We start from the raw sequence: 14,081 nt of genomic DNA on the forward strand, positions 1-14,081 counted from the left end.
CTGGACTGTCTGTTAGAGGTACTCAAGTCTCGGTCTGGAAGTTGTGCCCTCCTGTTTGAGTAGCTGGCTTGTTACTTGTAGACCGTGACTGTTAGAGCAACGGGCTTGTTGTTCTGGGAGAAGCGTAGTTGGTTTGGCTGCACTTCTGTTTTGCCTCCGTCCTGTCTTGTGGCGGCAACGCGTGGGAGAGACGCGGCATTGTCTCGTCCTGTTTGTCTTGTGGTGGCCGTAGTCACCAGTGTGTTTTGGTGGGGGGCGGTGTGCCCCATCATGTTTAGTATAGCCCCAGTGGTATACTATATTGTAGTGGTTGTAGCCACGCACGCTAGTGAAAGCTGAGAAGCTTCGTGCTGTCGGCCAGTTGTGCGTAGTTCTCGTCCGTCAGACCTGTCTGTGACGAGTATCTGGACTCTGTGTGGCTGTTGTCACCCGTAGGTGGTGTCTGGGTTCGTGTGTAGTAGTCATAGGCCAGGGAGTCAGTCTGACTGACAGGTGTTATGAAGCACTTGTCGTAGTAAGATAGTAGAATAATATACTGCGCGTGTTGTCCCAGTCTGTGATTTATCACAGTCTGTGGGCAAGGCGTGTGGAGAGGCATTAATACTTCATAGAAAAGTGGGCGGAATTGTCCTTATGGGCGGTGTCTCTAGGGGGTATTAAAGCCTCGCCCTGTTACACATAACATCTACCATTTATAAATTCTACTTGGTTGGGTACCGGAGGAGAAGGAGTTGCTAAGGAGATTCCTTTACAGTGGGGGACGTTATACACTGTTGGCGACCTTTAAAGAACCTGAGTGTTACGGCGGCTGTGATTTATAGTAGTGGGGGCCCTGTGGAGTGTTATATCTCCACTAACTGTACAGTAATAAACTGGCGATCGTGCCAAACCAACACACTCCTCAGTGAGCAGGAGCAGATAGTCACAGCTAGAGTGGCGTACGTAACACTGTGTATATATATATATATATATATATATATATATATATATATATATATATATATATATATATATATATATATATATATAAGCTTTCCTAGAGGCTCTTTGTGCCTCCTTCAAAACGCGGCGGGCCCGAGCACGGCAGCATCGAAAGCATCCAGACACTGCGGGTCCCCACGATGTACGATGTCGCCGGAGACGAGAGAAAGCCGCCTATTTCTCTCTCAGAGAGTTGGTACATGCTGCATTTCAGCAAGGAGCGGGACGCTTAGTAAAGCGAGCTGATGTTTTGGGGACTGTCTAAATCGCTGCTGAACGTAAAAGGTCAGTAATACTCAAGAGGCCCAGAACAAGTTTCGAAGTCACCCAATGAAGAGATAAAAGAACTAAGTTCAGTGAATCGTGGTCAATCTACCTTGTCTAAAACCCAGTGTGGGGGGTAGGACTGTGGCTCAGATTCTACAGATTTCATTAAAATTGGGAAGTTGTCACTACCATGTAAATCAGGTAGGTCCTGCCAATTAACATCAAGGAAAGAATTAGATGTACAGAGAGAAAGACCAAGAGTTGTAAAAGTTCCAGTTGGACTGAAAATGTGTAACATCCCCAGAATTTAAAACCTCCAATCCGTCATCCTCAATAAGAAAAAAGCGATTAAATTCCCATAAGGATTACTAGCAGCTTCATCCACAAAGGGTGACGGCCATTAAAATCTCCTAGCAAGAGGAAAGGTGGAGCTAGGTCGCGCACTGGAGCATCAATATCTCCCCTGGAAACAGAAACCTGAGGAGGGAGATGAACACTACAAATAACGTAGGATCGTCCCAGAAAGACTTTGAAAGTAACCGGCTGAAGGGGAGAGTGAAGTTGCAAAGGGACAACAGGTGTATATTGACGGATTAGGATAGCTGTGCCACCGTGGTGGCCCTGTTCAGGGAAAGGAGTGTTAAAAAAGGCATGATAACCAGGAGGACTAGAATAAGTACTATCACGAAGCATAGTTTCCTGTAGAGCGACGCAGGCTGGAGAGAACTCCGATAGTAAAGCTCGGCGTTCCACCCACGAGGCGCGAAGGCCTATACAGTTCCAATGTAGAAGCTTGATGATGACTATTTAGGTGCAGTGGATGGGCGAGCCTTTGGAAGGGTGTGCCCGTGACTCACCTGACTAGAAATAACTAACCGACGAGAAGACACCGGGAGTGTATATGTGCTGGTTCGATGAACCACAGCCTTTCGCCCTACCGATGAGTGATGTGAATTACCATCATTCCTACCGGTCACCGAAGTGCATTACACTTTTCGACACCATGGGTCCACGAGGGATGGCTGTGATAATATCATGGACGACTCCATGCTAAGACCATCCTCATCACAGGAAGCCTGATCTGAGACTGAGGGTGTCACAGAAGGCTAAACAGAAGCCAATGGTGCTACCATTCTAGAGCGGTCCCTGCAGGACTCGCGGTCATGTGCACCACGATAAATCTTAGATTGTTTCGGCTGAGCTAAATCTATCCACTCAGCAGAGCCGCGATGCCTTTTGGTCAGGCACTTCGAATTCTTATGTGATACAGGAAGAGCAAGTACATCCTCAACATGGGTCACCTATGTCAAGGCAGGAGGATTCCCATTGCATCTTTCAGATGACTCAGCTGAGTCATCAGACAAAAGGGCAAACCTGTTAGCTAAACGAACGGCAGAACCACCATCCACAAGAGAGAGAGAGAGAGGTAGCAGACTCAGCTGATGAGCGAGCGGCTAATGAAGCATAAGATATTGCACCAGTACCGTCCTTCTGGCGATAAAGAAGTTAACGGCGAGCACTACCAAGGCTAATGAACTGACTGTTAGCGAGTTGTAGAATATCCTGGTCCAGACGATACCTAGGTCATTGCCTGGAACGTACCTGATGAGCATCGCAGCAATGGAAACAATAAGCAGCAGCATTACAATGCTCCTCAGAATGTGTCTAATGCTGAACAATTACCACATCGAGAAGGTTCCTTGCAGGAGCTTTTACCATGACCGTACCCGTAGTACGAGAAACACTGAAGAGGGATGGATGGATGAATTTTAAAGTTATGGCGCCGCAACAACGACGGTCATATGGCGCCGCTACTATATATTAATTGTAACTAACGTGTATATATATAAAAATTAAAAGTGATTAAAAACAATACAATTAAAAAGCTAAAAACTAAAAATACTATAAACCTGAATAAAACATTAAAATAGTGTAAAATAAAATAAAATTCAGAGCTTTGGGAGAAGGCCAGCTTCTCCCAAGGCCAAATCTAAAACGTCATGGCCTTGGGCCAATTCTGGCCCAAGGAAAGATATAATAGACACGTTATCTCTACCGCGACAGCGGTTGAGGTAGCCCTGGTCAAACTGGGGCACCACAGTGTGCCGCACCGTGCGGCACCTATCACGAAGGTTGACGCCTATGTACATGGGTACGTGTCCACAGTCGCGCCAATAACGTCTGTGACGTGTGGAAGTAGTGATCTCCAATTTTTGAGGTTGCGACCCCCGTTAGCCATCTCCTCTGCCAAATTGATGCAACCTCCACTCGAATTAGATGAAATACATCTCGAAAAGGAACAGGGGCAGGAGATGGAGCGCGACTTGCTGCTTCTTTAGCGAAACGGTCAGCGTGTTCATTCCCTGGAACACCAACGTGACCAGGGACCCAACAGAACCCAACACAATATCCTCTTCTTGTAAGTAGATATAGCCTCTCTAGGGCTGATAAAACCAATGGGTGATGGAAAATAAAAGGAGAGAGCAGTAAGAGCAATGCGACAGTCACTAAAAATTGTAAAAGACGAAACCGGGAGAGTAAAAATAATCTGTAAAGCTAGGACTATGGCAGACAGCTCCGCAGTAAAGACGGAGGCTACCGAAGGAAGACTGCCAGACCGATAAAAGAGGAAAACCACACTAAACCCAACGCCTGCGTCGGATTTGGAACCATCAGTAAAAACAGGGATATCATCAGAATGCATAAAAAAGTGTTCTAAAAACCGTGTGTGGGACAGAGCTGGCAGAAAATCCTTCTTGCCATCCATGGCAGGAGGGCATAATGAGGTAACAGGAAGCTGCCAATAACCAACTCGGGGGAGCCGGAAAGAGTACACAGGAGTGGGGTCGATAGATAACTCTGCCATGAGATTTGCAACTCGTAGGCCAAAAGGTTTAGGAGACTCGGTCGAGTGACATACGCCTGCGAGCGCGAGTCCCGCAACATTGACACACAGGGGACAGAATCAGGAAGACGGTGGGTGCGAAACCAACACCGGAGCATCGAAGACTGGCGCCGGAGGTCGAGCGGCCAGAAACCAGCATCCACTAGAAGGCTAGGTATTGGAGATGTCCGAAATGCACCCGTAGCCAAGCGGACCCCAGCATGATGCACGGGGTCAAGCGTGCGTAGTCGTGCATCCGTTGCGGATGAGTAGATCTCACAGCCGTATTCCAGCTTCGGAAGTATGAGTGTACGGTGAAGCAGCAGCAACGTGTCCCTGTCCGCACCCCAAGAGGTGTGACTTAAAACCCGAAGAAGGGATAATGCCTGCCGACAAGACGCCTTAAGAGAACGGAAATGGGGAACCCAGGTGAGACGGTTGTCAAATAAAGGCCAAGATATCGAGTCGCCTCCACGCATGAGAGGCGTCTATTGGCGAGGTATAAATCAGGGTCTGGATGGACACCACGGTTGCGACAAAATGCATAGCTACGGTCTTCGAGGTGGAGAATCGAAAACCGTTCATGTTGGCCCAACTGGACACCCTATTGATCGCCAGTTGGAGCTTGCGCTCAATCAGTGACATCCTAGCAGCAGCAAAGAAATACATAAATCATCAACATATAAGGAGCTGTGAATGCCATCTGGAGAGTATCAATAACACCATTTATGGCGACTGCAAATAATGTAACACTAAGAATACTTCCTGTGGGACACCGTCATTTAGAGCAGTAGCCTCAGAGAACACTCCCACTCGAACCCGTAAAAACGTCTGGATAAAAACTGCTGGATAAAAAGGAAGGTGGCCACGAAGGCCAAAATTAAACAAAGACTGTAAAATGCCATGACACCAAGCCGTGTCGTAGGCCTTCTCCAGGTCAAAAAGACTGTTACTTGATGGTGGTGATTAGCGAAGGCCTCACAAATGGAAGACTCTAGGGATAAAAGAGCATCAGTAGTAGACCTCATCTTTCGGAAGCCGTACTGTACCGATGACAAGTACTTCCCCTCTCCAAGTACCACATGAGTCTTACATTTACCATCTTTTCTAACACTTTACAAATGCAGGATGTCAAAGATATAGGACGGTAGTTCGTAGCCTGGAGATTATCTTTCCCAGGCTTCGGAAATGGGAGAACCACTGCCACAGCCCAAGAAGATGGAAAGTCACCGGTATGCCAAATCATATTATAAAGATTTAAAAGAAAGTTAAAAGCAGTGTCAGACATGTGGCGCAAGAAGGCATAAGGTATATCATCTGGCCCAGGAGAAGAGTCGTGACACTGGGACAAAGCAGTCCGCAACTCGGAAGCAGAGAAAGGGACATTATAAGACTCCCCTCCAGCGGAAGAAAAGTTTATGCCGAGAGATTCCATTCTCTGGCGGTGACGTGCGCCCGGGCTGCAGGATGCCTCTGGGAAACACTGGCAAAGTGCTCCGCGAAGAGGTCGGCGACATTCCTAGGGTCTGCCACCGTTCGCCCAGCAGACAACAAAATTGGTGGGGAAGGAGCAGAATACTTCCCAGCAATTCGGCGGACTTTGTTGAAGACATCCGTAAGAGGGGTGCGGACGTTTATGGAAGAGACATAGGCTTTCCACGAGGCTCTTTGTGCCTCTTTCAAAACGCGGCGGGCCCGAGCTCGGCAGCGCCGAAAAGCTTCCAGGCACTGCGGGTCCCCACGATGTCGCCGGAGACGAGAGAAAGCTGCCCGTTTCTCTTTCACCGCTGCAGTGCATGCTGCGTTCCACCAAGGAACGGGACGCTTAGTAAAGCGACCTGACGTCCTAGGGATTGTCTGAAGCGCTAAAGAAATAAAAATCGGTAAAATAATCAACAGCCTCAGCACAAGTAGAAAAGTCAGCCAGCGGACGGATAAAGAGCTAAGGTCTGTGAATCGACGCCAATCTGCCTTGTCTAAAACCCAGCGTGGGGCCGGGACTGTGGCTCAGAGTTCACAGATTTCAATAAAATCGGAAAGTGGTCACTACCGTGTAAATCCGGTAGGACTCGCCAATTAAAATCAAGGAAAGAATTAGATGTACAAGAGAAAGATCGATAGCTGTAAAAGTCCCAGTAGGACTGTGGAAATGTGTAACATCCCCAGAATTTAAAACCTCAATCCCTCATCCTCAATAAAAGAACCGATTAAAACCCCACGAGGATTACTAGCACCTTCATCCCACAATGGGTGACGGCCGTTAAAATCTCCCAACAAAAGAAAAGGCGGAGTCAGCTGACGCACCAGGCCGTCAAGCTCACCCCTGGAGACAGGAAGCCGAGGAGGAGATATAAACTGCAAATGGTGTACAGTCGTCCCATAAAGACCTTAACAGCAACCACCTGAAGGGAGAGTTAAGTTGTAACGGGATAACAGGTATATCCTGACGGACTAGAATAGCTGTGCCACCGTGGTGGCCCTGGTCAGGGAAAGGAGTGCTAAAAAAGGCACGATAGCCAGGAGGACTAGAATAAGTACTATCACCTAGCATAGTCTCTTGTAGAGCTACACAGGCTGGAGAGAACTCCCGACAGGCCTCTACAGCAAGCTTGAAGATGACTATTTGGGTGCAGTGGACGGGCGAGCCTTTTGAAGGGCTGCCCGTGACTCACCTGACTAGAAATAATCAAGCGACGAGAAGACACCGGGAGTTGTGATGTGCCGGGTCGTTGGACCGCTGCCTTTCGGCTTGCCGGTGAGTGATGCGAACTATCATCACTCCTACCGGTCCTCGGAGGGCGAGGGTCAGGCTGGATTCCACTTTCTGACACAGCGGGTCCGCAAGGGACGGCTGTGACAATATCATCGGACGTCTCCATGCTAAGACCGTCCTCATCACAAGAAGCCCGATCTGAGACGGAGGGCGTCACAGAAGGCTGGCCAGAAACTACTGAAGGTACCATTGCAGAGCGGTCCCTGGGGGACTCACGATCATGTACACCGGGAGAAACCTTAGATTGCTTATGCTGAGCTAAATCTATCGACTCCGCAGAGCCGCGGTGCCGTTTTGTCATGCCCTTCAAAGGCTTAGGCGATACAGGTGGCAAATGGACATCTACTACATGGGTGACTTTGGTCAAGTCCGTATTATTCTCGTCACTTCTTGAGATGACTCAACTGAGTCATCAGACAAAAGGCAAACCTATTGGCCAAATGAACAGGACCACCCGCCCCAACAGAGCGAGAGGTAGCAGGAGTTGTCTTCGGACCGGCAGACTCAGCTGAAGAGCGAGCGGCCAATGAAGCATAGGATGTCGCACCAGTACCGTCCTTCTGGCGGTACAGGAGTTCACGGCGGGCGCTACCAAGGCTGATGAACTGACTGTTAGCAAGCTGTAGAATGTCCTGCTCCAGGCGATACCTGGGGCATTGCCTGGAACGTACCTGGTGAGCATCACGGCAATGAAAACAATAAGCAGCAGCACTGCAATGCTCCTCAGAATGTGAGTCTAGTGCAGAGCAATTACCACATCGAGAAGCTTCCTTACAGGAGCTTTTACCGTGACCGTACCCATAACATGAGAAACACTGAAGAGGGCGGCGAGAAACGAAACGCCTCACCCTAAGATTAATAGGTCCGATATTAACACGGTCAGGAAGGGTGGAACCAAAAAAGGTGAGAAGGACCATGTTGGAGGAGTTCCTCATCTTAGTCACCTTTTGGACTGAGCTAGGACACATTGCTAGTATTTCCTCATCAGGAATTCATAAAGATCCTGACTGTACACACAACCTTTGCTGTAATTAAAGGTGGGATGTGCCTTTATAGTCTCAAACATGCTGTCAGAAGGACATGGTAGATGTTGCAACATTCTTGCCTGCATGATATCTTTCGCTCACACGAGCACCCCTTCCGTATTTCTTGAGGTTTCCCTCAGGAATCGTGCCGATCTCTTTGGACAGGTACCGGGAGGCATGGATGAAATTCCGCGCCCATTTCTGTAGTACGCCACAAACCAACGTGGAGGCGGGATCTGGCGGACTTCAGGAACTGAATTCTCAGAATGGTGGTCAAAAGATTTGGGATGTAGTCCGTGTCACTGTCCGAAATATTGCGCGAGTGGAGAAGTTCTGTCTTAAAGCCAGAGCCAGCAAGGGCAGAGATGCTACATGTTCATAAGCCAGACGGGCTTCATCACATGACAGAAAAGTCACATAGCAGCGGTTAGATGGAAAGTCCTTATCATAAACAAGTCGAATGCGAACAACCGTGCCATACACCTTGAGAAGTGAGTGCAAGGCGTGATAAGAAAATGATGGGTTAACATTTACCATCACAAGGGAGTCATATGCAGCAGAAATACGTCCCTCAGAAGAACTCCCAGAACAGGAGACTGCTGGGAGGCTCTTGTGGAGGGAATCCTCCTTCCCACTCAGACCTGAAGATGACGTCTCGCGGGCCAGGTCAGCCACCTCACGAGAACCTGACAGTTTTTTGTGTTTCACCATATATAAAGTTACACAAAAATTGGCTCCAGGGCAAGGAAACCACCTACTGGGACTACAATGGGAGGGAGCGCTGGCTGCCGTGGACGGGTACCTCGTCCCCATGCGGACCAGTCGTTTTAAAAAGGCCCCACATGATACGAATGTTTGTCCACGACAGAGCTGAGACCCCCCTCCCAAAGCATCCCAGCCTGGACACCCAACCATCCAGCACAGGACGGCCCCTATTGGGCGATCCCTCCAGCGGGTGGCTCCGCTGGTCCACTGGCAGCCTACGTAGGAACCATTTAGTCTGGCCCCTCACTGGCGACCTTACTAGCATGGGTAGCCCTCTCCCCTCGAAAGGGCAGAGCAGGGGCCTAAGCCCCTCTAGCCTAGCTCGCCAGGTCACACGGGACAAGGCGGTTCCCATCTGGGGGCACTGAAGAGTGGGCAAGCCCCCACCACGACAAGGCGGTTCCCATCTGGGGGAATAGCTCAGGGCAAAGGAGACCACCTACTGGGACTACGATGGGAGCGAGCGCTGGCTGCCGTGGACCAATCGTTTTTAAAAAAAAGCCCCACATGTTGCGAATTTTTGTCCGCGACAGAGCTGAGACCCGACTCCTAAACCATCCCAGCCTGGACACCCAACCATTAAACACAGGACGACCCCCTATGAGGCGATCTCTCCAGCGGGTGGCTCCGCTGTTCCACTGGCAGCGTACCTGGGAACCATTTCGTCTGTCCCCTCAATGGTGACCTTACTAGCATGGGTACCCGTCTCCCCCTCGAGACGGTAGATCAGGGGCACCCACAAGGAGGAGGGATGTCACGTTCGTAGTTATGATTTTCACAACTATCATCCTTACAGGCATGAATTGACGAAATTTAGAAACAAAAACTTCAATAACATGTGGTAAACCAACCAAGACGATATAATAAAGCACATCTGACACTGATAGCTGTGATAATATCCGTATATACTTGATAAGTATATATCTCCGCTGGAGTGTGAGCAGCCCCAGCCTTGCGTTGCTCCTCCCACCACGCACTCCCTCACGCACCTCACCACCCTTCCTTGGTGTGGGTGCCTTCACACATGTTAGCCATTTAAACATTCGTTTCATGACTAGTTTACCATCACAACCAGCCTATTATCCGTATACAATCAAAAATAAAAGTTTGACACAGGTTAGAAGGTGAACCCAGACTAGTAATAATATCTTCACAGTGTGTCTCTGTTAACCTCAACACACTAATCAAGATTCAGGAGATGTCTAGACCATTCGTAATATAGCAGACTGACGTGACACTGCTGGTAGCGCCTTACGACATTCTTGACTTACCAGTGAATAATATTTTCTAGAGAAGCAGGAATCTGATGCATTATCATCCTATCATGCTCCAACAAGGCACCATTGTATAAACAATAATGTGTGAGAATGCTATGTCAATCAGATGAAAGCAAATACCAAAACAATAACAAAATGAGAAAAAAAAATCTTTAGGAGCGAATATCTCAAAACTTGCATTTCTTACTTAATACAGAATACATATATATATATATATATATATATATATATATATATATATATATATATATATATATATATATATATTGGTATAAAATTTGATGCCCTTCTTGTTGGTATTACTTTAAAGAACAATTGAAATACTATTTTTTTCTTGGAATTAGAAAAAAAAAAAAAAAAAAAATATATATATATATACACTAATTCCAACATAAGTTGCGTAGAGATGCAAAGTTTCTATGCTATTTTTTTAAAACAATAAACCAAAAAGTTTATTTTGATAAATAAAAAAATAAACAAAAAACGAAACCGCATTTTTTTTTTTTTATCCGAAACCATTCATCCAAGCTTAATGAAATTTATAGAATCACTTACATGGACATCTACCAACAACATATTATACGTTTAAGCCAATTGGACATACTGTAAGTGAGATATGACCCGTTATAATTTTTTTCTTTTTTTTTTGCCCTGGGGGGGGTGTGGCGGATGTAGATATTTTTTTTCTCCGTATAGTTTTAACAAACCTACTTATCTCCTAAGTAATAAAAAAAAATTGTTTCCACTTACGTCCCGCTTTAGCTAAACTTCGACCACCTAGCGTAATAAATCATCTCATCCATGACTTACAAGGTGTCTGCCATACAAGTGGTACCAGATTCCGATGAATGACCATCCATTACTGCTGTAATGAGTCGCCAGCCTACGATTCACTGTACATAAGTACATAAGAAATGAGGAAATCTGCAGTAGTCTGTTAGGCCTACACGTGGCAGTCCGTGTATGAGAAAAGGTAACAAATTCCATCTATTATCGCCATCCATAATGCAAATGGGTAACCCTCTTAGTGAGTAGCCTTTCTTTCCGGAAGAGAACATCTGGTTGCGTGACTCAGCAGAAGACGTTATCAGTGGCCAGTGACCAGCAGAAAACACACACACCTACACACACACACTTCTCAATTTTCATCTTTTTACTTATAATTCTTCTTCCAAATATGTTGCTGCACATAACAATTTTTATAAATACTTGTTCTATTATAGGTGTTATTTCTTTGTAAACTTATTGAAATACAGTACGTTACGCCATTATAATATTAGGACGGAAGTTGTTGAAAGAAGTAGTACATTTTTCCAGCAATAACAATAACTTAGCAACATTGACATTGAAAGTTTTCTATTATACTACCTTCTCAGATACGTAATGCATAATTCCTGAGGTATTCAGTTTATTATGGATATGTTCGATATACATGTTGACATGCACAATATACTTGTGGAATTAATAAAAGACTCCCAATGGTTTTCTTTAATAACAAAAAATTCTTATCTTCCTCGAGTGTGATTGAGAACTGAGCTATGGATGGTTTTGGTTTGTGTAAAACACAATAGGAAACGTGGTACGTGGCGGCTTTTTGCTTTGCTGCAGGATCACATGTGTGTATGGCTGCACAAGTGTACCAAATGTGCGAATCGATAATACAAGATGCAACAATTTTTTTTTTTTTTATATATTACCAGAAACAATAGTATGTTCTTTAAAGTTGAAAAAAAGGTACATGTGCATATAAATTTTGAGGTGTTGTTTAGACATAGTCTGAAATTCAAGTGTGCCCTGACAATCGATATAGTAGCCAGGTGCGATGTGTAGACCTAAATTATTTTAATTTATGTATTTGTGTTATCTCCCTCTCTCTTCCTCTGACTAAAAAAAATAAAATGACTATTTAACTTCAAAAGTAGACCACATTTTGTCTTCATATCCTTCAGTGGACATATCCATCCATTGAGATTTCAATGTTTACCACCGGCTTTGACTTTCCTTTCACATAGCTGACGATCCTGGTGAATTATTTATTTAACTCAGCTGTCATCCCTGACTTAAAGCAACTGTTGCAACACCCTACTCACATTCTTGACCGTGTTGGAGATGTGCTTAACATTCTTGGCCTTTTCAATAACTAAAATCCTTCTAATTGTCCAGTTATACTATCTTCTCCGTTGGGCTTTTACGTCACGATCCTCCAAAGCAGAGGTGCTTCTGACGTTTCGCCTCTGCCAATTGTGCGAGTCCAGGGGAGGGACTATGCTGATTTTCCCTGGAATGATTATTGTTTCTATGTCAGAAATCCATTGATGTGTGCTGAACGCATAAAAGAGGTGATTACTCAAACTTTTTTCTACCATTCAAGTGTTTGTTTAACATAGACTGCTCTCGCGTTTTACAATTTTTTTTTTTTTTTTTATGTTATGGATTATAGACCCTGTAGTCATACTTAAAGAGTATATGTGGGAAGCTCTGTTAAGCTTTCGCCCATTAGTGACGCAGGCAATCTTATTTATACTGGTAGCCATATTAGGGCTCAAGGGCTTCTTTTGTGTAACCAGCTAGAACCTGGGTATCATTGTTACATGTAGCTACTAATTTTAAACTACTCAACAAATGATATAGCTGCAAAGCGGTATGTCGTACGATTCAAACCTACCCCTGGAGGTCTAACTGATCGCACGCTAACCACTTTATCCACCACGCTACCGCCTCCGTACATGATACAGAAGTTGCCCAATAAAAGGTACTTTAACTTTCTACGACTTGATTTCTATTAATAGGGAGGTATCAAGACATTTGTCTCTATTTTGGATAGCTTTTAATAACTCTTAGGGCAATCTTTTTTTATTTTTTTGTCCTTGGTCTGTCTCATCTTGCGTAATATATATATATATATATATATATATATATATATATATATATATATATATATATATATATATATATATATATGATGTGTGTGTGTGTGTGTGTGTGTGTGTGTGTGGTCAAAATAATTCCAAATATTCCTTCATTTATAGAAAATGTCAAAATCTTTCGAATTCCAACTCCCCAAATATATCTTAAGTAACAACTTTTTTTGTTCTTTCATGTTTCCCTCCTTCCTTTCCTTGTAACGGCAACACTGACAACGTATGTCTTTAAATTTAGGTAGATCCTTTCATCAAACCTTTGGTAGTAATAATATAATTATGGGCATGTCCCTCCCTTACTTCATTCTTCTGACTAATTAATGCCTTCGATCAAAATTGTTCGCTATGATGTTTTTCCATGTCCTAGCTGGCGAAAATCATTCTCTGAACATAGCAGTCCCTGTATGAGTAAAGCAACCTAATTCCATCTATTATACCTATCCATAATATCCATAATGCATATGGGTGAGCCTCTTAGTGTGTAGTCTTTCTTCTTCTAGCTCTGGGCTTTCCACAAGAGAACGTCTGTTGGAGTGACTGTTATGAGTGGTCAGTGACAAACACACACATGCACACGCGCACACGCACACTATTCTTAATTCGCATTTTCCTACTTATATATCTTCTCCCCAATACCTTGCTGCTCATACTTTGATAAATATTTACGCTATTCTTTTGGTAAACTTATTGAAATACAATACATTACGTCAATGCAATCTTCGGACGGAAGTTGCTGAAAGAAGTAGTGCATTTTTCCAGCAATAAGAATAACAGCAATGTTGACCCTGAAAGTTTTGTATTATACATCTTCTCAGATGCATATTGTATTATTGTTGAGAAACTGTGTTTATTATGGAAATGTTCTATATACATATTGACTTCCACAATATACTTGTGGAATTATGGAAAGACTCCCAATGGTTTAAATAAGAATTCTTACCTTCCACACGTTACGAGTGCGATTGAGAACTGATCTGTGGACGGCTTTGGTTTGAGCAAAACACAATAGGAAAGGCGGTACGTGGCGGATTTTCCTTCGATGCAGGAGCACATGTGTGAGTGGTTGCACAAGTGTAGCAAAGATGCGAAATGCGAATCGATAATACAAGGTGTGACAGGAATTTTTGCTTATGTTATCAGAAACGGTAGTACGTTATTTTAAGGTGAAAAAAGGGTATATGCATTTTG

The 14,081-nt window shown here is 44.8% G+C and overlaps 1 protein-coding gene across 1 annotated transcript in view; it reads right to left on the reverse strand.

Annotated features, from left to right (window-relative positions):
- Window positions 1-13,962, reverse strand: part of LOC123508393 — a 57,812-nt gene extending 43,850 nt beyond the window's left edge. The window contains exon 1 of the mRNA XM_045262114.1: window positions 13,834-13,962. The gene's annotated coding sequence lies outside the window, so the exon portion shown is untranslated. The remainder of the gene's footprint in view (window positions 1-13,833) is intronic.
- Window positions 13,963-14,081: the final 119 nt, after the last annotated feature.

The sequence above is a fragment of the Portunus trituberculatus genome, chromosome 3 (genome assembly GCF_017591435.1).
Source record: "Portunus trituberculatus isolate SZX2019 chromosome 3, ASM1759143v1, whole genome shotgun sequence".
Taxonomy (NCBI): domain Eukaryota; kingdom Metazoa; phylum Arthropoda; class Malacostraca; order Decapoda; family Portunidae; genus Portunus; species Portunus trituberculatus.